Here is a 22,714-nt window from a genome sequence, read left to right as displayed (position 1 = left end):
GCAAGGTATTCTCCTCCTGCCCCCTCTTCTTCTCGGGCCCCGGGCCGGAGCGCTGCGCTCACGGCCGAGGCTCAGTCTACGGACGCTGCTGCGGGTGCCCGTCCACGGCCGTGCACGGTGGCGCGTGCGTCCGCTCCCGCGCTGGCTGTGCCGCGGGCGCCGGGGGATTCTCCCGGCGCAGCGGCAGCTAGTGTAGGACGGGGCGCCGGGCAGTGGAGGACGCGATCGGGCAGTCGGAGGGGGGAGCCAGCGGGGGTACCCGCTGGGGGTAATCCCTCTCCGGCTGCGGCGGCTCGGGGACGCACGTGCACGCGCGGTCCCCGCACCCTCCACCGCTGAGAGTCGTTCACGGATCCCCATTTGATGAGGGAGCTTTGCTCAGGGCTGGCTGCCCCTGCCAGGCGGCTGCTGGATCGTGGGCGTACGCGATTGGCAATGGTGCCTCCTGGGGGCTCTCCCCGCTCCAGCGTGGGGCTCCCCGGATTCTGCTGCGGTCACTGTGGGGGGCCAGGGTGGAGTGGAGTGGTCTGGGAGCGGTGGCCATCCGGTTCTCCCGGTGGGCCGGGGCAGTGTTGGGGCAGCTGGTGCTTCACACAGGAATGCGGGTGCACGGAGGCCGTCTGGCGCTGGGCCCAGTCGGGGCCACCCGCATCGGCGTGGCAGCGACGCGAGGGCCGTCCCTGCTGCAGACCCGGGGAGCGGGGGGACCGTTGGAGCTGCGGCTCCGGATCCCTCTGCCATTGCGGCGGCAATGTCGGCAATGATGGCGGCATCTGCGGCGTTTTTGTCGGCGTTGTCCCCGGGTGGCGTTTCCATGGCTTCCGGTTCGGTCAACACGGCCGTTCTCCCTGGTGTTTCTGGCCCCGCTATGGCGCAGTTTCTCCAAGCGTGTCGCGCTATGGGCTCCGCCGCTTCGCTGCTGGGTGGCGCTGCCCTGTCTCCCGCAGGGGCGCCTGCTTTCATCCCCGCCGGGGGGGCTTCGGCACCCGTGGCGGCTTTTCCTTCCTTTTCAGATTCGGATGCGGATGATGATCGGGAAGAGGAGCCGGTCGTGGAGGACGTTTCACCTTCAGGAAGCGGGCCGACTGGTGAGTGGGACACCGATACAGTTGCTGTATCACGTGGGTCTTCTTCTTCCTCGTCCGGCAGTAGGTCCAGTAGATCTTCTTCCTCTTCTTCTCCATTGCAGTCGGCAGCTAGTAGCACCACAAAGGCTAAGAGGAAGGCTTACAAGTACGCACGGCGTGAGGCGCGGCACCGGGATAAGCGGTCTAGGAAGAGTAGTATTAGTTCCCGTAGGGAAAGGAGGCAGCGTAATTTGCCGGGTGTAGTTCGCTGTGAGTACACGGCAGTGTTGCGATGGTTGCGTGAGAGTTGCAGGAAGAAGATTAGATGGGGGGAATACGTCGACCTTTTCACGTTGACGGAGGACACCAAGAGGGAAGGTAAGGAAGCCCTTGCGAAAGGCAGTATTGGGGCGGAGGCCTTTCGCTCGTATGAGAATTGGTTGGCGGGTTTCTGCGTCTTCACGGCGTACTACTTGGAGGATCGCCCTGATGAACACATCATCGTCATCAGGTATATTCACCTCGTGCATGACATGCAGCGTCAGTCTAAGGACGATTCGTGGCTGCATTATGATAAGCAGTTCCGTCAGAAACACGGTTGCCTGCACATCATTGACCTCGGATGCAAAGATGTGGAGGTATGGCTTCGGGTCACACGAGCGCAGGATATGAAAATGGTGGCTAAAGGGGCGTCAGTGGCGCAGACCGTGGTGGCGAGTCAGTCTCGGCCCGCTGTTGAGGCTCCGCTGCACCGCCCTTGGAACGCGGCCCATTCTCCGCAACAGACGCCGGCGAAGGGGAAGTGTTTCGCGTTCAACAATTCCGTGTGCCCCCTCGGTCAACGGTGTCGTTTTCGACACCTTTGCTTACGATGTAATGGATCCCACCCGGCTTCCACTTGTTTCCGCGCAGGGCGACCGGGAGCTAAGGCGGCCGGAGGCGTGGCCGGAAAAACAACTGGGGGGATTGCCGCTAGTAAGGGCGCCGACCATGGTTCATTTGGGGGCCATGCTCAAATGGTTGGGGTGGTACCTGAACAGAGACGACGCAAAATTTCTGCGGAATGGTTTTGCGTCGGGTTTTCGTTTGCCGGTGGATGGGGAGGTTTTAGTTCGGGCCGCCAGGAACCTGCAGTCTGCTCGGGATTTCCCTGATGTGCTTCGGGAAAAGGTCGAGCAGGAGGTTCGCCTGGGGATAATGGCGGGCCCCTTTGCGCTGCCGCCTGTCGAGGATTTGATTATTTCCCTGGTAGGGGTCATGCCCAAAAAGGCCCCGGGTAAGTTCCGGCTCATTCAGCATTTGTCTTATCCATCTGGATCCTCGGTTAATGATGCAATTCCACCGGAGTGTTGTTCGGTGGTGTATCAGTCTTTCGAGGATGCTCTGGGCATGGTTCGGGGCTGCGGCCCTGGGGCCCTCATGGCTAAGCTGGATGTTGAATCGGCCTTTCACTTGCTCCCTTTGCACCAGTCGTTTCGATTCATGGGTTTCCGCGTCGGGGAGGAATACTTTGTAGACAAGTGTCTGCCTATGGGGTGTTCCGTTTCGTGCGTTTTTTTCGAAAAGTTCAGCACCTTTTTACATTGGTGTGTGGAGTTTTCTTGCGGAGGTAGCAGGATCGCGCATTACCTTGACGACTTTTTGTGTATGGGGCCCGCGCATTCTCCTCGCTGTGGTTTCCGGTTGTTGTCACTGCGTGCCTTGTTGGGGCATTTTGGCGTCCCTGTGGCCGAGGACAAGATGGAGGGGCCTCTCTCCTGTATGTCCTTTTTGGGTATCGATATCGATACGGTCGCAGGGGCTTGCCGGCTGCCACGGGACAAGGTTGCGAAGCTTCAGGAGTCCATAGCGCGGTGCTTAGAGCGGCATAAGGTGACGTTGCGGGAGGCTCAATCCCTCCTAGGACTGTTGAACTTTGCCTGCCGGGTGATTCCCATGGGCAGGGTTTTTTGTCGGAAGTTGGAACGGTCCACGGCTGGGGTGTCCAGGCCACACCATTTTGTCCATTTCTTGGCTGAGATTAGGCGAGACCTTTCTGTGTGGGTTTCGTTTCTGGCGGATTTCAATGGTGTGCTGATCTGGATGGCCACGCTCGTTGACAATTTCGACCTGCAGTTGTTTACGGATGCGGCACGCTCATCGGGGTTCGGTTGTTATCTAGACGGGGCTTGGTGCACGGCTTCATGGCCCGAGTCTTGGCCACGGGAGGGGCTGACCGGCGACCTGTTGTTGCTGGAGCTTTTTCCCATCATGGTGGCCATGGAGGTTTGGGGGGAGCGCCTTCGCGATCGCAGTATTCTTTTTCGCTGCGATAACTTAGTGGTCGTGCACGCGATTAACAACCAAAGGGCTAAGGCCCTCAGGGTCCTCCAGGTGTTGTCGCGGCTCGTGCTGACTTGTATGCGCTGCAATATTCTGTTTCGGGCTCAGCACGTCCCCGGGTGGATAATGGGATAGCCGATGCATTGTCCAGGGGGCAGTGGGATAGGTTCCGTTTGTTGACCCTGGAGGCTGATTCAGCGCGTTTGCCCTGCCCTTCTTATGTTTGGCAGGTCATCATGGCGGATTGAAAGGGCTAGCAGAGCTATCTTTGGCTCTGTCCACTCTCGCAGGATACTGTCAGGCCTGGAAGGAGTGGGAAGACTTTTCCCGTGACCAAGGGCCTAGAGGTAAGAGGGGTCAGAGATTGTTTCTGGACTTCGTTTGGCAACTCTTCGTAACGGGAAGATCGAGGGCTGTGGTGTCTCGATACCTCGCTGGGATATCCTTTTATTCAAAGTTGAAGGGTATGTCGGATTTTACGAAGAGTTTCCTGCTGATGAAGGCGCTTAAAGGTTGGGCGCGCTCGGCACCGGTGCCTCCTGATAGTCGGCGCCCTATTGATGCGTCCCTGCTTTCTTCCCTCTTGGGGTTGGTGGCGGGGGTGGCGGACTCCCGTTTTGAAACGCTTCTGTATCAGTTGGCTTTTTCCATGTCTTTCCATGGTGCGTTTAGAGCTTCTGAGTTGGTTGCGGCTTCTAAGAAGTCGGAGGCCATTATGCGGCGCGCTGATGTTGTCGTGGGTGTGGGGTCCGTGCTGTGCAGGTTGCGCCGCTCCAAAACTGATCAGATGGGTAGAGGTCATTGGATCACTTTGGCACCATCAGGTAATGGGGACTGTTGTCCGGTGGCATTGGCTAGTCAGTATGCGGAGGTCAGGCCCTTGTCAGAAGGGTCTTGGCTTCTGCATTACGATGGGTTGCCATTCCATTGACGAAATACCAATTTACTTGGATAATGCGGTGCTGCCTGTCCAGTTTGGGCCTCTCCCCTCGGGACTTTGGTTTGCATTCATTTAGAATTGGGGCCGCCACTTCCGCAGCATCTGCAGGGCGCGCCGTGGGCGAAATTAGGGCTTTGGGCCGCTGGAAGTCGGCGGCTTATAAGCGTTACATTCGGCCCGTTGTTGCGTAAGCGAGTTGTTGTTTCTACTAACATGTTGTTCGTTTACTGTTTTATACGTTTCAGTTCAGTTTGTTCGTTTTGTATTGTTTGTCTCCCCTGTCCTCCCTACTCGGATGTCTAGCTACTCGCCACTGCTGGCAGTGGGGGTCTGGAGTGCTTTGCGATTTTTTGCCTGAACTGACAAACTGATTTGGCTTAATTCATTCAATTCGGCTAATTCACATCTAATTACAAGTTCCTCAGCAGGTTTTTACGTTTCACCTCCAGCCGAGTTATTCTGTGTGCCCCAACCCCCCCCCTCCTCCCCCTCCCCTCCATTCCCTAACACCCCCCCATTCCCCTTTTCTTATTTAGATTTTTCCTTCCGTTTCTTTTTGTTGCTTTGATTGGCCTGAAGCTTGTCCTAGAGGAAATTCAAAGTCCTTTATTCAATTTTTCTTTTTGGTAGATCCTCGTTCTAGTAGTTGGTTCCTGTTCTGGTCTGGGTTTTTTGCTTCACTTTGTATATTCACAATTGTCTGTTTTGTTTTCCTTTATAGGTTGGCGGGAGGATGAGTTTAGTGTTTGGGTATGTTTTTTGGGCAGCCGAGTTGGTGGCTTCGGAGGGGGCTCCTGGCTTTGTTGGGTCGGATGACGTGAGGTGGATAGGAGTTAGGGGGATGTTGTGGCAGGATCTGAAGGTTACCCTTTTGGAGCAGGTTAAGCATTTTGGGCTGCCCAAATTGTTGGTGATTCATTTAGGTGGCAACGACCTGGGTAAGAGAAAGGCAGTGAATCTTAGATTGGCAATTGTACATGACTTACAGGTGATTGCGGGTGCTTGGCCGAGCTGTAGACTTATTTGGTCCTGTATAGTGCCGTGGTTGTGTTGGCGTGGAGTTGCGGACTGTAGGGCGATCGATGCCTCACGGTGGAAGGTCAATTCCGCAGTTGCTAAGTTTGTGGTGGCTCTTGGCGGTGCTGTGGTGTGGCACCAGCGGATCAAGTTTCGGTTCTTCTACTTGTATAGACCAGATGGGGTTCATTTGACTAGGCAGGGACTTTCTATTTTCCTTGAGGATCTGTTTTCGGTGGTTGGTTCTTTGGGTTAGGGGTATGGTGGCGGTGCGGAGTTGCTGTTGAGCAGAACTCCGCTGTTGGCGGGAAAGAAAGGCAAGTTAACTTTTGTTGTATTAAAGGAGTTGATTGGAGGTCGTTTGGTGGTTGATTTTTAGGTGCGCTCTCCTTCGTTGACTGGTATTACATCTGCTGGACCGCGTTCACGGGGGCAGCCTCATCACCTTCACGGGTGGGTAGTCAAGATGGAGGTTGAGCGGATACCTATTGTTTGTTGGAAGGTTTACGTCAGTTTTTTATAAGATAGGTTTTTGTTCATGGGATAGGTTCGTTTTAGCCGTTCTTTCTGGCCACCATACTTTAGTTTAATTATTCATCAGTTAATGGTTCACTTAAATAAATAGCTAACATTTTCTGCCGACTTCAAGTCTCCATGTCTTTATTTATTATAGTTAAGTGTTAAGATGTTATTGTTTATGTTACAGACAATCCTCAGACTATATGAGGTTTAGGAGAACGAACTGACAGAATAGGAGAGGAGTGGGTTAAACCTCAGCTAGTCTGGGGGGCAGGACGGTAAGGCATTATGAGAGTTTATTGTTAGCCAATAGGAATGAATGTTGGGGGTAGGTGGAAAGGGTTTTTAAGCCTGGTAAAGGGGCTGGGTCAGCCTCTTCTGCTGTAATCGTCCCACCCTCCCTCCCTACTGGTGGTGTTTGTTTCTTATGCTGTGTGCGTTGGCTATTTCCGTGATATGGGTTGTCACGGTTTGGTTGTGGCGGGAAAGAAAGGCAAGTTAACTTTTGTTGTATTGAAGGAGTTGATTGGAGGTCGTTTGGTGGTTGATTTTTAGGTGCGCTCTCCTTCGTTGACTGGTATTACATCTGCTGAACCGCCTTCATGGGGGCAGCCTCATCACCTTCACGGTTGGGTAGTCAAGATGGGGGTTGAGCGGATACCTATTGTTTGTTGGAAGGTTTACGTCAGTTTTTTATAAGATAGGTTTTTGTTCATGGGATAGGTTAGTTTTAGCCGTTCTTTCTGGCCACCATACTTTAGTTTAATTATGTTACAAAATTTGGATGGACTGCGCACAGAAATGTACTAACGTTACGGGGAGTGCTGCTAGTGTTAACAAGTTGGTCCTGCTTGTTAGAATAAATGGTGCAAGAGTAGAGATTTTTACACTGCGCTCACCCCCGGTTTCTAATTGTGCATATGTATGCACTAATGTAATAAATGGTGAAAAATGCTTGATTAAGTTTCAAAATGATATTTATTTTAAATACAATGGCTGATAGTCCAGAATTCATATGAATGCGTGAATGAGTTCTGTTTGGCTATAATAAGCCTTTTTGCTAATTGTGCAGGAGCACGCTTGCTTCTAGATATAATGAGATGAAGTCCATAAGCAGGATGATAAATGGATATATGAAAAAATGAAAATGGTGAAAAAGTCTATTTGTTATATTACAGGCCGCGGCGTCCCGCTGGTCTGTATGAAATGAGTGCACTTGTTTTAAAATGACAATCCGTCACTGGTGTTCAAACAGCAGCGGAAAGTGCGTGAGAAAGAAAGGGACTCCGGACTGGTCTACCCTCCCCCTGCTTCTGCCGCCGTCACTGTGACTGTGTTCGGTCACAGGTCGGAGGCTAGTCAGCCTGGGTTCGGTGCCTGTCTTGGGGGGGAGATGCACGCACTGCGACCGCTCTCAGAGTGGTTCGTTGCCGCACTCCCTCCGCCTACAGAGACTCACCTTAGTTCTCCTCCGCTGCTGGATGTGTCAGTGACAGGCTGTCTCCTCGATGCTTCTCCGTCGTCCGTGACCCGCAGACACTTCCTGGTCTTCAGTCACGTGACCGGGTTCAGTCTCTTGTTCCGCTCCTTCTGCTTGATCGTGCCGCTGTTGTGGATGGTGTTAGGAAATTGCTCCAACGCATTTCGGCCCTTGGGGGCCTTCCTCTGGGAGAAAAAGTGTATTAGTTTAATTATTCATCAGTTAATGGTTCACTTAAATAAATGGCTAACATTTTCTGCCAAATTCAATGATCCGTGTCTTTATTTATTATAGTTAAGTGTTAAGATGTTATGGTTTATGTTACGGACAATCCTCAGACTATATGAGGTTTAAAGCATAATAATATATTAATAATACACTTTCACAATAATAGTACATGTCTGTACACACTTCAGATATATACAGCATAGAGTCTTAAGCACTTTGTGATGTTTAGATCTGTTGCTAATATCAAGCATGCAAACTGTAGCCAGTTATTGCTAATGAAGTGTTCCTCTGATTAAAAATTGCCCTTGAAGTTAATTCCACTTTAACAATGTGGAATTGTATGTCTGAATGGCTTTTCAGTAAAAGTTGTAATTAACAGAGGCAACATATACATAGAAACATAGAATTTGACGGTACATACGAACCACTTTGCCCATCTAGTCTGCCCCTTTTTTATCCTTTAGCTAATCTCAACCCTTTTTGATATGTATTTCTTTATAAGAATATTCATATGCCTATCCCAAGCATGTTTAAATTGCTTCATACCTCCCAACTGCCCCAATTTTCACAGGACAGTCCCATTTTTTTTGGATGTCCTGCTGTCCCACCCACGGGCCGCAGTGTCTCGCGGTGAAGGGGGGGGGGGGGGCAGTTGGGAGGCACCTATCAATCACTGCCTAGCAGAGCAACGTTGAATAGATGCTGTGCGTCTATTCAATGGAGACAGAAGGAGAGGGGGCATGCCAGCAGCTGACAGAGCGCTGAACATGCCCCCTTAGTGACGATATAAGGGGGGCGCGACCAGCGATCGCGGCACTGCTGTGAAGCCACGCCCCTTCTACATAGACCACCTGCCTTTAAGTCACTTGAAATTAGAGATCCAAGCACACCCGAGCCTCAGGCTTGGGTGTTCCTGCCAGATTTGGATCCCAGCGTGAGACCAAACGGCATCATCCCAGCGTCAGTTTCTTGTGGGACTTGGATTCTATCAAAGGCTGATGTGTGCTGCGCTAACTCTGCATAAAAAAAAACATATATTATAAGGGAGAAACATTCTGCGCTAACTCTGCATTAAAAAATATATATATATTTAGGAGAGAACATTAATTTATTAATACATAGGAATGGAAGAGGAATATAATCCATATACTAGACTATCAGTATACTATAGGGCACTGGCGTATTTATAATGGGTGCAGTGTGTGCAGTGCATACGGGCCCCTGAGTCCAGGGGGGCCCCACACCGCACATGTTGCACCCATTTTTTGAATACTTACCCCTCCAGAGTCCCGTGCCAATGTCAGCAGCGCTGTTAAAACTAGAGATGTGCACTTGAAATTTTTCGGGTTTTGTGTTTTGGTTTTGGGTTCGGTTCCGCGGCCGTGTTTTGGGTTCGACCGCGTTTTGGCAAAACCTCACCGAATTTTTTTTGTCGGATTCGGGTGTGTTTTGGATTCGGGTGTTTTTTTTAAAAAAACACTAAAAAACAGCTTAAATCATAGAATTTGGGGGTCATTTTGATCCCAAAGTATTATTAACCTCAAAAACCATAATTTCCACTCATTTTCAGTCTATTCTGAACACCTCACACCTCACAATATTATTTTTAGTCCTAAAATTTGCACCGAGGTCGCTGGATGACTAAGCTAAGCGACCCTAGTGGCCGACACAAACACCTGGCCCATCTAGGAGTGGCACTGCAGTGTCACGCAGGATGGCCCTTCCAAAAAACACTCCCCAAACAGCACATGACGCAAAGAAAAAAAGAGGCGCAATGAGGTAGCTGTGTGAGTAAGCTAAGCGACCCTAGTGGCCGACACAAACACCTGGCCCATCTAGGAGTGGCACTGCAGTGTCACGCAGGATGGCCCTTCCAAAAAACACTCCCCAAACAGCACATGACGCAAAGAAAAAAAGAGGCGCAATGAGGTGGCTGTGTGAGTAAGATAAGCGACCCTAGTGGCCGACACAAACACCGGGCCCATCTAGGAGTGGCACTGCAGTGTCACGCAGGATGGCCCTTCCAAAAAACACTCCCCAAACAGCACATGACGCAAAGAAAAAAAGAGGCGCAATGAGGTAGCTGTGTGAGTAAGATAAGCGACCCTAGTGGCCGACACAAACACCGGGCCCATCTAGGAGTGGCACTGCAGTGTCACGCAGGATGGCCCTTCCAAAAAACACTCCCCAAACAGCACATGACGCAAAGAAAAAAAGAGGCGCAATGAGGTAGCTGTGTGAGTAAGATAAGCGACCCTAGTGGCCGACACAAACACCTGGCCCATCTAGGAGTGGCACTGCAGTGTCACGCAGGATGGCCCTTCAAAAAGATACTCCCCAAACAGCACATGACGCAAAGAAAAATGAAAGAAAAAAGAGGTGCAAGATGGAATTGTCCTTGGGCCCTCCCACCCACCCTTATGTTGTATAAACAGGACATGCACACTTTAACCAACCCATCATTTCAGTGACAGGGTCTGCCACACGACTGTGACTGAAATGACGGGTTGGTTTGGACCCCCACCAAAAAAGAAGCAATTAATCTCTCCTTGCACAAACTGGCTCTACAGAGGCAAGATGTCCACCTCATCATCATCCTCCGATATATCACCGTGTACATCCCCCTCCTCACAGATTATCAATTCGTCCCCACTGGAATCCACCATCTCAGCTCCCTGTGTACTTTGTGGAGGCAATTGCTGCTGGTCAATGTCTCCACGGAGGAATTGATTATAATTCATTTTAATGAACATCATCTTCTCCACATTTTCTGGAAGTAACCTCGTACGCCGATTGCTGACAAGGTGAGCGGCGGCACTAAACACTCTTTCGGAGTACACACTTGTGGGAGGGCAACTTAGGTAGAATAAAGCAAGGGCCTCCAAATTGCCTCTTTTTCCTGCCAGTATAAGTACGGACTGTCTGACGTGCCTACTTAGATGCGGTCACTCATATAATCCTCCACCATTCTTTCAATGGTGAGAGAATCATATGCAGTGCCAGTAGACGACATGTCCGTATCCGTAATCGTTGGCAGGTCCTTCAGTCCGGACCAGATGTCAGCATCAGCAGTCGCTCCAGACTGCCCTGCATCACCGCCAGCGGGTGGGCTCGGAATTCTGAGCCTTTTCCTCGCACCCCCAGTTACGGGAGAATGTGAAGGAGGAGATGTTGACAGGTCGCGTTCCGCTTGACTTGACAATTTTCTCACCAGCAGGTCTTTGAACCCCAGCAGACTTGTGTGTGCCGGAAAGAGAGATCCAAGGTAGGTTTTAAATCTAGGATCGAGCACGGTGGCCAAAATGTAGTGCTCTGATTTCAACAGATTGACCACCCGTGAATCCTTGTTAAGCGAATTAAGGGCTCCATCCACAAGTCCCACATGCCTAGCGGAATCGTTCTGTGTTAGCTCCTCCTTCAATGTCTCCAGCTTCTTCTGCAAAAGCCTGATGAGGGGAATGACCTGACTCAGGCTGGCAGTGTCTGAACTGACTTCACGTGTGGCAAGTTCAAAGGGCAGCAGAACCTTGCACAACGTTAAAATCATTCTCCACTGCGCTTGAGACAGGTGCATTCCACCTCCTATATCGTGCTCAATTTTATAGGCTTGAATGGCCTTTTGCTGCTCCTCCAACCTCTGAAGCATATAGAGGGTTGAATTCCACCTCGTTACCACTTCTTGCTTCAGATGATGGCAGGGCAGGTTCAGGCGTTTTTGGTGGTGCTCCAGTCTTCTGTACGTGGAGCCTGTACGCCGAAAGTGTCCCACAATTCTTCTGGCCACCGACAGCATCTCTTGCACGCCCCTCTCGTTTTTTAAATAATTCTGCACCACCAAATTCAAGGTATGTGCAAAACATGGGACATGCTGGAATTTGCCCATATTTAATGCACACACAATATTGCTGGCGTTGTCCGATGCCACAAATCCACAGGAGAGTCCAATTGGGGTAAGCCATTCCGCGATGTTCTTCCTCAGTTGCCGTAAGAGGTTTTCAGCTGTGTGCGTATTCTGGAAACCGGTGATACAAAGCGTAGCCTGCCTAGGAAAGAGTTGGCGTTTGCGAGATGCTGCTACTGGTGCCGCCGCTGCTGTTCTTGCGGCGGGAGTCCATACATCTACCCAGTGGGCTATCACAGTCATATAGTCCTGACCCTGCCCTGCTCCACTTGTCCACATGTCCGTGGTTAAGTGGACATTGGGTACAACTGCATTTTTTAGGACACTGGTGAGTCTTTTTCTGACGTCCGTGTACATTCTCGGTATCGCCTGCCTAGAGAAGTGGAACCTAGATGGTATTTGGTAACGGGGGCACACTACCTCAAGAAATTGTCTAGTTCCCTGTGAACTAACGGCGGATACCGGACGCACGTCTAACACCAACATAGTTGTCAAGGTCTCAGTTATCCGCTTTGCAACAGGATGACTGCTGTGATATTTCATCTTCCTCGCAAAGGACTGTTGGACAGTCAATTGCTTACTGGAAGTAGTACAAGTGGTCTTCCGACTTCCCCTCTGGGATGACCATCGACTCCCAGCAGCAACAACAGCAGCGCCAGCAGCAGTAGGCGTTACACGCAAGGATGCATCGGAGGAATCCCAGGCAGGAGAGGACTCGTCAGAATTGCCAGTGACATGGCCTGCAGGACTATTGGCATTCCTGGGGAAGGAGGAAATTGACACTGAGGGAGTTGGTGGGGTGGTTTGCGTGAGCTTGGTTACAAGAGGAAGGGATTTACTGGTCAGTGGACTGCTTCCGCTGTCGCCCAAAGTTTTTGAACTTGTCACTGACTTATTATGAATGCGCTGCAGGTGACGTATAAGGGAGGATGTTCCGAGGTGGTTAACGTCCTTACCCCTACTTATTACAGCTTGACAAAGGCAACACACGGCTTGACAAATGTTGTCCGCATTTCTGTTGAAATACTTCCACACCGAAGAGCTGATTTTTTTGGTATTTTCACCAGGCATGTCAATGGCCATATTCCTCCCACGGACAACAGGTGTCTCCCCGGGTGCCTGACTTAAACAAACCACCTCACCATCAGAATCCTCCTTGTCAATTTCCTCCCCAGCGCCAGCAACACCCATATCCTCCTCATCCTGGTGTACTTCAACACTGACATCTTCAATCTGACTATCAGGAACTGGACTGTGGGTGCTCCTTCCAGCACTTGCAGGGGGCGTGCAAATGGTGGAAGGCGCATGCTCTTCACGTCCAGTGTTGGGAAGGTCAGGCATCGCAACCGACACAATTGGACTCTCCTTGTGGATTTGGGATTTCGAAGAACGCACAGTTCTTTGCTGTGCTTTTGCCAGCTTGAGTCTTTTCATTTTTCTAGCGAGAGGCTGAGTGCTTCCATCCTCATGTGAAGCTGAACCACTAGCCATGAACATAGGCCAGGGCCTCAGCCGTTCCTTGCCACTCCGTGTGGTAAATGGCATATTGGCAAGTTTACGCTTCTCCTCCGACAATTTTATTTTAGATTTTTGAGTCCTTTTTTTACTGATATTTGGTGTTTTGGATTTTACATGCTCTGTACTATGACATTGGGCATCGGCCTTGGCAGACGACGTTGCTGGCATTTCATCGTCTCGGCCATGACTAGTGGCAGCAGCTTCAGCACGAGGTGGAAGTCGATCTTGATCTTTCCCTATTTTTGGAACCTCAACATTTTTGTTCTCCATATTTTAATAGGCACAACTAAAAGGCACCTCAGGTAAACAATGGAGATGGATGGATACTAGTATACTTATGGATGACGAGCGACTGCCGACACAGAGGTAGCTACAGCCGTGGACTACCGTACTGTGTCTGCTGCTAATATAGACTGGATGATAATGAGATAAAATTAAAATATATATATATATCACACTAGTACTGCAGCCGGACAGGTATATATTATGTAATGACGGACCTGCTGGACACTGTCTGTCAGACTCAGCACTGCAGACTCCTAAAGTAAGCTACTAGTATCAAGAAGATAGTAAAAAAAAAAACCACGGGTAGGTGGTATACAATTATGGATGGACGAGCGACTGCCGACACAGAGATAGCTACAGCCGTGGACTACCGTACTGTGTCTGCTGCTAATATAGACTGGATGATAATGAGATAAAATTAAAATATATATATATATCACACTAGTACTGCAGCCGGACAGGTATATATTATGTAATGACGGACCTGCTGGACACTGTCTGTCAGCACTGCAGACTCCTAAAGTAAGCTACTAGTATCAAGAAGATAGAAAAAAAAAAACCACGGGTAGGTGGTATACAATTATGGATGGACGAGCGACTGCCGACACAGAGGTAGCTACAGCCGTGGACTACCGTACTGTGTCTGCTGCTAATATAGACTGGATGATAATGAGATAAAATTAAAATATATATATATATCACACTAGTACTGCAGCCGGACAGGTATATATTATGTAATGACGGACCTGCTGGACACTGTCTGTCAGCACTGCAGACTCCTAAAGTAAGCTACTAGTATCAAGAAGATAGAAAAAAAAAAAAAACACGGGTAGGTGGTATACAATTATGGATGGACGAGCGACTGCCGACACAGAGGTAGCTACAGCCGTGGACTACCGTACTGTGTCTGCTGCTAATATAGACTGGATGATAATGAGATAAAATTAAAATATATATATATATCACACTAGTACTGCAGCCGGACAGGTATATATTATGTAATGACGGACCTGCTGGACACTGTCTGTCAGACTCAGCACTGCAGACTCCTAAAGTAAGCTACTAGTATCAAGAAGATAGAAAAAAAAAAACCACGGGTAGGTGGTATACAATTATGGATGGACGAGCGACTGCCGACACAGAGGTAGCTACAGCCGTGGACTACCGTACTGTGTCTGCTGCTAATATAGACTGGATGATAATGAGATAAAATAAAAATATATATATATCACACTAGTACTGCAGCCGGACAGGTATATATTATGTAATGACGGACCTGCTGGACACTGTCTGCAGAATGCGTTTATAAAAACACCACACGACGAGTGTTTAACTTTTTCAGGCAGACAATCACAATATACTGGTGGTCAGCAGACAATCACAATACTGGTGGTCAGTGGTCACTGGTCAGTCACACTGGCAGTGGCACTCTGGCAGCAAAAGTGTGCACTGTACTTAAAATATGTACTCCTGCTATAACTGCTCCCCAGTCTCCCCCACAATTAAGCTGTGTGAGCAGTGAGCACTCAGCACAGTCAGATAATGATATACAGTATTACATATGATGCAGCACACTGGGCTGAGCACAGATATGGTATGTGACTGTGTCACACTGTGTATCGTTTTTTATCAGGCAGAGAACGGATTAATTAAACTGGTGGTCACTGGTCACACTATCAGCAGCAAGTAGTACTCCTCCTAATAATATGCTCCCCAAAATTTGTGTCTCTCTCTAGTACTCTAGTCTAAACGGAGAGGACGCCAGCCACGTCCTCTCCCTGTCAATCTCAATGCACGTGTGAAAATGGCGGCGACGCGCGGCTCCTTATATAGAATCCGAGTCTCGCGATAGAATACGAGCCTCGCGAGAATCCGACAGCGGGATGATGATGTTCGGGCGCGCTCGGGTTAACCGAGCAAGGCGGGAAGATCCGAGTCGCTCGGCCCCGTGTAAAAAAACCTGAAGTTCGGGCGGGTTCGGATTCCGAGGAACCGAACCCGCTCATCTCTAGTTAAAACTCTGTGAAAAAGGAGCAGCAGACATTTTAACAAATTTCTGCACATGCGCAGTAGATAAATCACTGGGAAAATGGCTGCTGCACCATTTTCCCAGAGATCTGCGCATGCGCAGTAGAGTCTGAGCCCTCTGAGGCTTAGACTCTCAGCGCTGCTGGCAAAGATGAGGGGGCCCTAACGGAAGATGCTGCACATGGGCCTCTTCCTCTCTTAAAGCGCCCCTGTTATAGGGGATACACTGCTGCAAGCCTGCAACTGTGTGTCCAGAATCTCACAAGGGGCTGTATTGGCAGTGTGGAGGCACTATTAGTGTGTGTCACTGTAGGGGGTACACTGGGGTGGTCATTCCGAGTTGATCGCTCGCTAGCATTTTTTAGCAGCCATGCAAACGCTATGCTGCCACCCACTGGGAGTGTATTTTAGCTTAGCAGAAGTGCGAACAAAAGGATCGCACAGCGGCTACAATGTTTTTTTGTGCAGTTTTAGGGTAGCTCAAAACCTACTCAGCGCTTGCGATCACTTCAGACTGTCCAGTTCCTGTTTTGACGTCACAAACACGCCCTGCCTTCGCCCAGCCACGCGTGCGTTTTTCCTGGCATGCCTGCGTTTTTTCGAACACTCCCTGAAAACGGTCAGTTACCACCCAGAAACGCCCACTTCATGTCAATCACTCTGCGGCAACCAGTGCGACTGAAATGCTTTGCTAGACCCTGTGTGAAACTACATAGTTCATTGTAATAGTACATGGCGCGTGCGCATTGCGCCACATACGCATGCGCAGAAGTGCCGTTTTTTTGCCTCATCGCTGCACAGCGAACAACTCGGAATGACCACCTGTATGCGCTGTCTACTGTTAACTGTGCTGTGTCCACTCCAGGCTGAGAGTCTCCCAAGGGGGTGCACTGTACCCGAGTGTGCTTTTTTCACGTGCATTTAACCCTGTGATTCACGCAGTTTGAAAGGAGCTGCAAGGTATAATAAAATAAAAAATATATTGTAAAAGTTCTATTGTTTGTACTATTTGGTGCGCTGTACCCTAGTGCGCTGTCATCACATGATTCACGCAGTTTCCTTGTCACTGGAGGGCTTGCTTTGTTAAACTGTGCATGTTCTTTTTAATACCCAACATAAGGGTGGGTGGAACGGGCCCAAGGACAATTCCATCTTGCATCCCCATTCATTTCTCCCACTGCTGTGTGTCAGTGTTTCATCAATATCTTATAAACTGCTGTGTGTTTGTGCTGCTGCTCTATCTCTTAAACCAGCCAGCTCGCTGCAGACTTTGGCCTAAAGTTGATGAAAACAACATTGTGAGCTGTAAGGTGTTCAAAATTATCTGCAAATGATTGGAAATTAATGTTATTGAGGTTAATACTCCTCTAGGGACAAATTAAGTGAGGCCCAAATTAAGTGATTTTACCTTTTTTTTTACATTTTTTGAAAAAATCCAAATCCAAAGCCAGTCACAGCGGTTTGGCAAATCCAAATCCAAAGCCGGCCGACAAATCAGAACCAAATCCAGCAACAATGGCCCGGCTCACATCCCGACTTGAAATAGTGACTCCTACAACCCTTTTCTTCTCAGTGGTTTCCATTATAATGCCCTTGATAACATATTAAGTATTTGGGTTTTTGAGATCCAAGTGCATGATTTTGCATTTTTTAGCATTGAACTGTAGTTGCCACATTCTTGACCATTCCTCAAGTCTACCTAGTTCATAGGTTCTTAAACTCGGTCCTCAGGACCCCACACAGTGCATGTTTTGCAGGTAACCCAGCAGGTGCACAGGTGTATTAATTACTCACTGACACATTTTAAAAGGACCACAGGTGGAGCTAATTATTTCTCTTGTGGTTCTGTGAGGAGACCTGCAAAACATGCACTGTGTGGGGTCCTGAGGACCGAGTTTGAGAACCTGTGACCTAGATCATCAATCACTTGTTTTACCCCTACCGGTGTGTATACCCTGTTACATACTGTATCTTTGTATCATCTGCAAACAGACATATGTTCCCTTTAATAACATTTGCAATCTCACCAACAAAGATATTAAAGAGAATTGGTCCAAGTACAGATCCCTGGAGTAGTGCACTGGTAACATTTCCCGCCACAGCATGCACATCATTTACTACAACTGTTATCTTACCACCAGATCCTGTCCCAATCTGCGATGTGGGACCGTGTCAAATGCATTACTAAAGTTTAGATATGATACATCTGCGCCCCACCGTAATCTATTATTTTAGTCATCTAGTCAAAAAAGTCATAAGTTTTGTTTGCCATGATTAATAATCCCCCTTCCCCAGTAAATCCATGCTGCTTGGGATCCACTTTTGTCCTCTGGAATTGCACCTGTATCTAGCGACTGGTTGAATAATTCTGTTAATGGTTTTGAGAGTTTTCTTAGGACCTTCTCCTCTGTAAATGCACTTTCATCTACAGTACCTAAGTTTTATGATTGTCCTTGAAACTTAACTGTGGTTCCTCCACCTCCTTCTGTAGTGAATACTGAGCAAAAAAAATATTATTGCCTTGTCTCCCTCCACCAAATTCTCACTCTCTGATTTAAGTCTTATTAGTCTACCATCTGATTTTCTCTTTTCACTTATATACTTAAAAAAATGTTTTTGCCCCATTTAGCTACTGAGAGGGCCATTTTCTCCACAGCTTCTGCCTTTACACGCCTGATAACCTTCTTAGCCTCCTTCCATATGATATGATACACCTCTTTGTGAGGGTTCACCTAAACTGCTTCTTTCAGTCTGTGCAGACTGCTTCCCCTCAGTCTGACTCACACAGTGTGGTTTTCTTACAGACAGTACCGCAGCTGGCACTAGTCAGTGGGTACCATCCTTCATCAGGGCACCTCCTTCCATTTATCTGCTTCCTCAGGTGACCTCAAAGGTCACAGCAGGCAGGCAGGCAGCCTAGAAAGTTATTTCCTAAAGCCCACATCGTCTCACCAAATAATTTATATTATTCCTATATACAGTATATATACACATTAAAGCGAGGCTCACGATTTTTGGGGAAGCCCCCCGCACCCCTGGAAGAGCAGGCAGATCTTCAGCATCCTGCCAGCACCTTAGTAAAGGATACAGAGATAATCACTGGTATTCCTGTGTCCGTGGGGAGGGGCTAAAATGACGCAAATCGTGTCATTTTAGCCCTGTAACTTTCCCATGGGCCAGTAAATCGCGAAATGTTCCCAAGGTGATGGTGAGGCTTGATGATTTCAGAACCCAGCCCTGCCCCCCAAAGTTCCCTGCAGCGTCTCATCTTTGGGCTTCTCTGGGAGCGGACACATGTAAAGTATGTAAACATGGGGAATCCCCATCCACAATCATATCAGAGAGACAAAACCAAAGTTACTCTGCAGTATCCTTACAGTTACAAATTTTACAGTAGAGTATGAAAGGTCTTATGGGGCAAAAACCTAGATCAACAGACTATTGTGGATTTAGTTGCCTTCAGTACCTAAAGAAGTAAAATAAACCCTACCTATTGGGTATACTTAGAGGAAAATGTTCATTTAAAGCATAAGCCTAAGAAAGACATCAGTATGGAAAATTAAAATGGAAAATGTTTCAATTAAATAGAGACTAAAAGAAACAAAAAATAGTGAAAAAATATTTCAATACACAAAGCAAAACAGTGGTGTTTCTTTGACTCTGTGTAATGGATTTTGTATCAGTCTTCTGACCCAGATAGGTCAAAGCATAAAAGAGGAAATAAACCATAGAGAAGTGATTTCACCCCGAGCCAGAGGTGAGAAAATCTCTAGTGTGATTCTGTGACAGAATGGTCCCCAGTGCTTCCACTATGCCAATGAAGAGGACAATGCACACACACATTACTTTGAAAAGGTGCAATAAATTATTTTAATCAATTGTAGTAGTGAGGATCCCGCAAAGACATAGCAGTTCTCTCTCTATTATACTGATTTCTGATTGCATAATAGCTGGCATGTAGACCCAGCATTCATTGCTCAGCCTCAGTAAATGCAAACTCATTTACCTCTTTAAAGTGCATCAGTCATGTCACAATAACTTTGTAGAGATAAATTCCATTCACACATTATTTAGTAAGAACTCTGCCAAATATATTGTTCTATTTTAAGTAGAGTTGTGCGGCAGACATTTTTCGGGTTTTGTGCTTTGGTTTTGGATCTGGAACCCCGCTCGGGTTTTGGATCTGGATTGGTTTGCCAAATCCACCCTTTGGCATAGGTGTTTCTATAATGGGTGCGGTGCACACGGGCCCCTGGGTCCAGGGAGGCCCACACTGCACCCATTACACCCATTTTAATACTTACCTTTCCGGAGTCCAGCACTGGAAGCTGCGATCGCGGTGGAAATCACCGCCAAAATGGCCACCGTGCATGCACGGTAGCCAAATTGGTCTCCAGATCATGGCGGGTGCCATGTTTCCGGAGTACTGTGCATGCTCATTAGACTCCGACACAATGCCGAACTCTACAGCACCGTACAAAGGAGGGGGCCCACCCGGAGGTGCACACCGGCCACCTCCTCTGTAGAAACACCCCTGCCCTTTGGGTTTTGTTATTGGTTTTTGATCTGGATTATTTAAAAAAAAAAAAACAGCTAAAATCACAATTTGGGGGTAATTGTGATTTTACGGTATTATTAACCTCAATAACATTCATTTCCACTCATTTCCAGTCTATTCTGAACACCTCACACCTCACACCTCACAATATTGTTTTTAGTCTAAAAGATTGCACCAAGGTCGCTGGATGACTAAGCTAAGTGGCAGAAGTGGGCGGCACAAACACCTGGCCCATCTAGGAGTGGCACTGCAGTGGCAGACAGGATGGCAGTTTAAAAAAGTAGGCCCCAAAGAGCACATACAGTAGTGCAAAGAAAAAAAAAAGAGGTGCAAGATGGAATTGTCTTGGGATTATGTTGTTTGAACAAGACATGCACAGTTTAATAAACCCATCATTTCAGCGACAGGTGGTCCCCCTGGAAAAAGCTCGCCAAGTTCTCTGAATCCATACCACCTCCATATTTGATGACTTTTCACATTATGAGAAGAGGCAAGAGGAAGAGGACAGTGTCAAGAAGGTGATTAAAAACTAGAGAGGCACACGCAATCAGGAACAACACACAGGCTTTCACCTCCACTCCTATATTGGTGTTGAACAGAAAGGACTTCAACCAAGCAGATATATAATTATTAATTACCACATTACTGGACAAACTGAAAAACTAGGGGCCAAAGCCTCCAAAATTGAACCTCCTTCTCCATTTTCAGAGATTAAGATAATCTCGGATTTAATGCTGGAATGCAAATAAACTGGTGTATACCAAAGGATCAAGATTGGATATTTTCCCCTCCACGGAGTCTGGAGACTTATTTTGTGAAAATCTTGTGGGTTTCTTTGTTTTTCCAATTTTTTATTGCATTTTTATTTACATATATTGTGGCAGATGCCTTATTTTTGTTTTTCACAGCTCCCAATTACATGCATGTGAGCATACCTGTGTGTCCCAGTTACACGTATGTGAGCATACCTGTGTGTCTTGTTTATTTTATTCATATTTTATTTTTAAATAAAGCAGCCCCATAGATGTTTTAGCAGCCCCTCCAGAGCCCCCACAGCAGCCCCGGATGGGGCAAATTGAGTTCGGGTGAGTTCGGTAAAGACTAAGCTCGACTGTGCAGTAAATAGTTTTGTTATTGAGCCCCTGCCCTAGTGGAATTTACCACTCTACAGTCTAAACTCATTTTATACTAAAAGTAAGACTGTTGGAGGAAGCAATGCTAACCTCTGTGCCCACAGCATGCCTCAACCTGGCACGTCAGACATCTTCTTGTGCCTCACAGGAGCTCCTGGCCCATCTAGTGCTGCAGTGCAGTGGAAATCTGATGCAATGCAAGATTACTGAAACTCTGTTCTTCAAACAACGCAAGGTCTTGCGATAATCCTACGCAGCCCTTAGGAAAAGAAGATCCCTGTATAACAAATGCGCATCTTCTAAATAAATAATCCCAAAATGTGGAACATCAATAATAAATCAAAATTAAGGTTGACTAATTGGAGCCATTCATTTGAGTGAGTCTCTAACATGAAATAATTGAGAAGAACCTCTCTCTAATGCTCCACCAGAAAATATCAATTTTACCTCTCCGGCAGTTGCGCTGGATTATGATTTAGTGTCTTCTGAGTCACACTGACTTTGGTCACAAATGTGGTCTCTCCTCACTTTATTTAAAAACACTTCGGCAATTTCCATTTTAACCTTTTGCGGCTAGTTTTCACAAATCTGTTTGTGATGTTGAAACTTGTTTCATACAGTAACTGCTCTAGGCTCTCATTTAAACCTAGGATCAAGTACAGCAGCACCCCTGGAATTATACAGAAGCACCCCATGACTTATACAGCATAGGCAGCACCCCTGGAGAATTACACAGCACAGCAGAAGCAAAAGCACCCCTGGACTTAAATGGCAGTGGGTCAGCACTCAGCAACCCTGGACTGATAGGGCAGAGGGGCAGCACCCCATATAGGGCAGCACCCCTGGAATGATGTGGCAAAGAAAAGACATGCAAGATGGAATTGTCCTTGGGCCCTCCCTCCCTTGTGTTGTATAAATAGGACATGCACACTTTAACAAACCAATAATTTCAGCGACAGGGTCTGTCACACGACTGTGGCTGAAATGATTGGTTTGTTTGGCCCCCACCAAAAAAGAAGCAATTAATCTCTCCTTGCACAAACTGGTTCAACAGTGGCAAGATGTCGTCCTCATCCTCAGATCCCTCCCCACCCCCCTTCCGTGTTTACATCCTCATCCTCACAGAGAAATACTATTCAAACAAACAAACTACATCATTTAGGTGTCAGTGGACTGCTTACGCTATTACCCAAAGTTTCTGAACTTGACAATGACTTATGAGGAATGTGCTGCAGGTGACGTATTAAGGGAGGATGTTCCTAGGTGGTTAACATCCTTACCCCTACTTATTATGGATTGACAAAGGCAACAGATGGCTTAACACCTGTTGTCCAGATTTGTGGAGAAATAATTCCACACCGAAGCCTCTTCATCCTGGTGTACTTCTACAGTGACATCCTCAATCTCAATATCAGCAACTGGACTGGCGTTGCTCCTCCCAGCACTTGCATGGGGAATGCATATGGTGGTAGGAGCCTCCTATTCCCATACAGTGTTGTGAAGGTCAGGCCTAGACATCACAACCGCGGACAGTGCCAGCACCCCTGTATTTTCACAACACACCTGTTATTTTACAGCATACAAGACAAGACCAGTATACATTTATTTTCACTGCACCCCTGTATGTTTATAGCATACAGGACCAGTGTACTTTTAATTTAACAACAGCACCCCTGAATTTTTACAGCATACAGGACCCGTGTACAATTATTTTCACT

At 47.8% G+C, this 22,714-nt stretch overlaps 1 long non-coding RNA gene across 1 annotated transcript in view; it reads right to left on the bottom strand.

Moving 5' to 3' along the window:
* Nucleotides 1–22,714, bottom strand: part of LOC134935070 (uncharacterized) — a 158,775-nt gene that overhangs the window by 21,790 nt on the left and 114,271 nt on the right. The window contains exon 3 of the long non-coding RNA XR_010179875.1: nucleotides 7,325–7,530. This is a non-coding gene — a long non-coding RNA (uncharacterized LOC134935070). The remainder of the gene's footprint in view (nucleotides 1–7,324; nucleotides 7,531–22,714) is intronic.

The sequence above is a fragment of the Pseudophryne corroboree genome, chromosome 6 (genome assembly GCF_028390025.1).
Source record: "Pseudophryne corroboree isolate aPseCor3 chromosome 6, aPseCor3.hap2, whole genome shotgun sequence".
NCBI lineage: Eukaryota > Metazoa > Chordata > Amphibia > Anura > Myobatrachidae > Pseudophryne > Pseudophryne corroboree.
The sequence above is the reverse complement of the archived record's forward strand: the minus strand, read 5'-3'. Positions and strand labels throughout refer to the sequence as shown.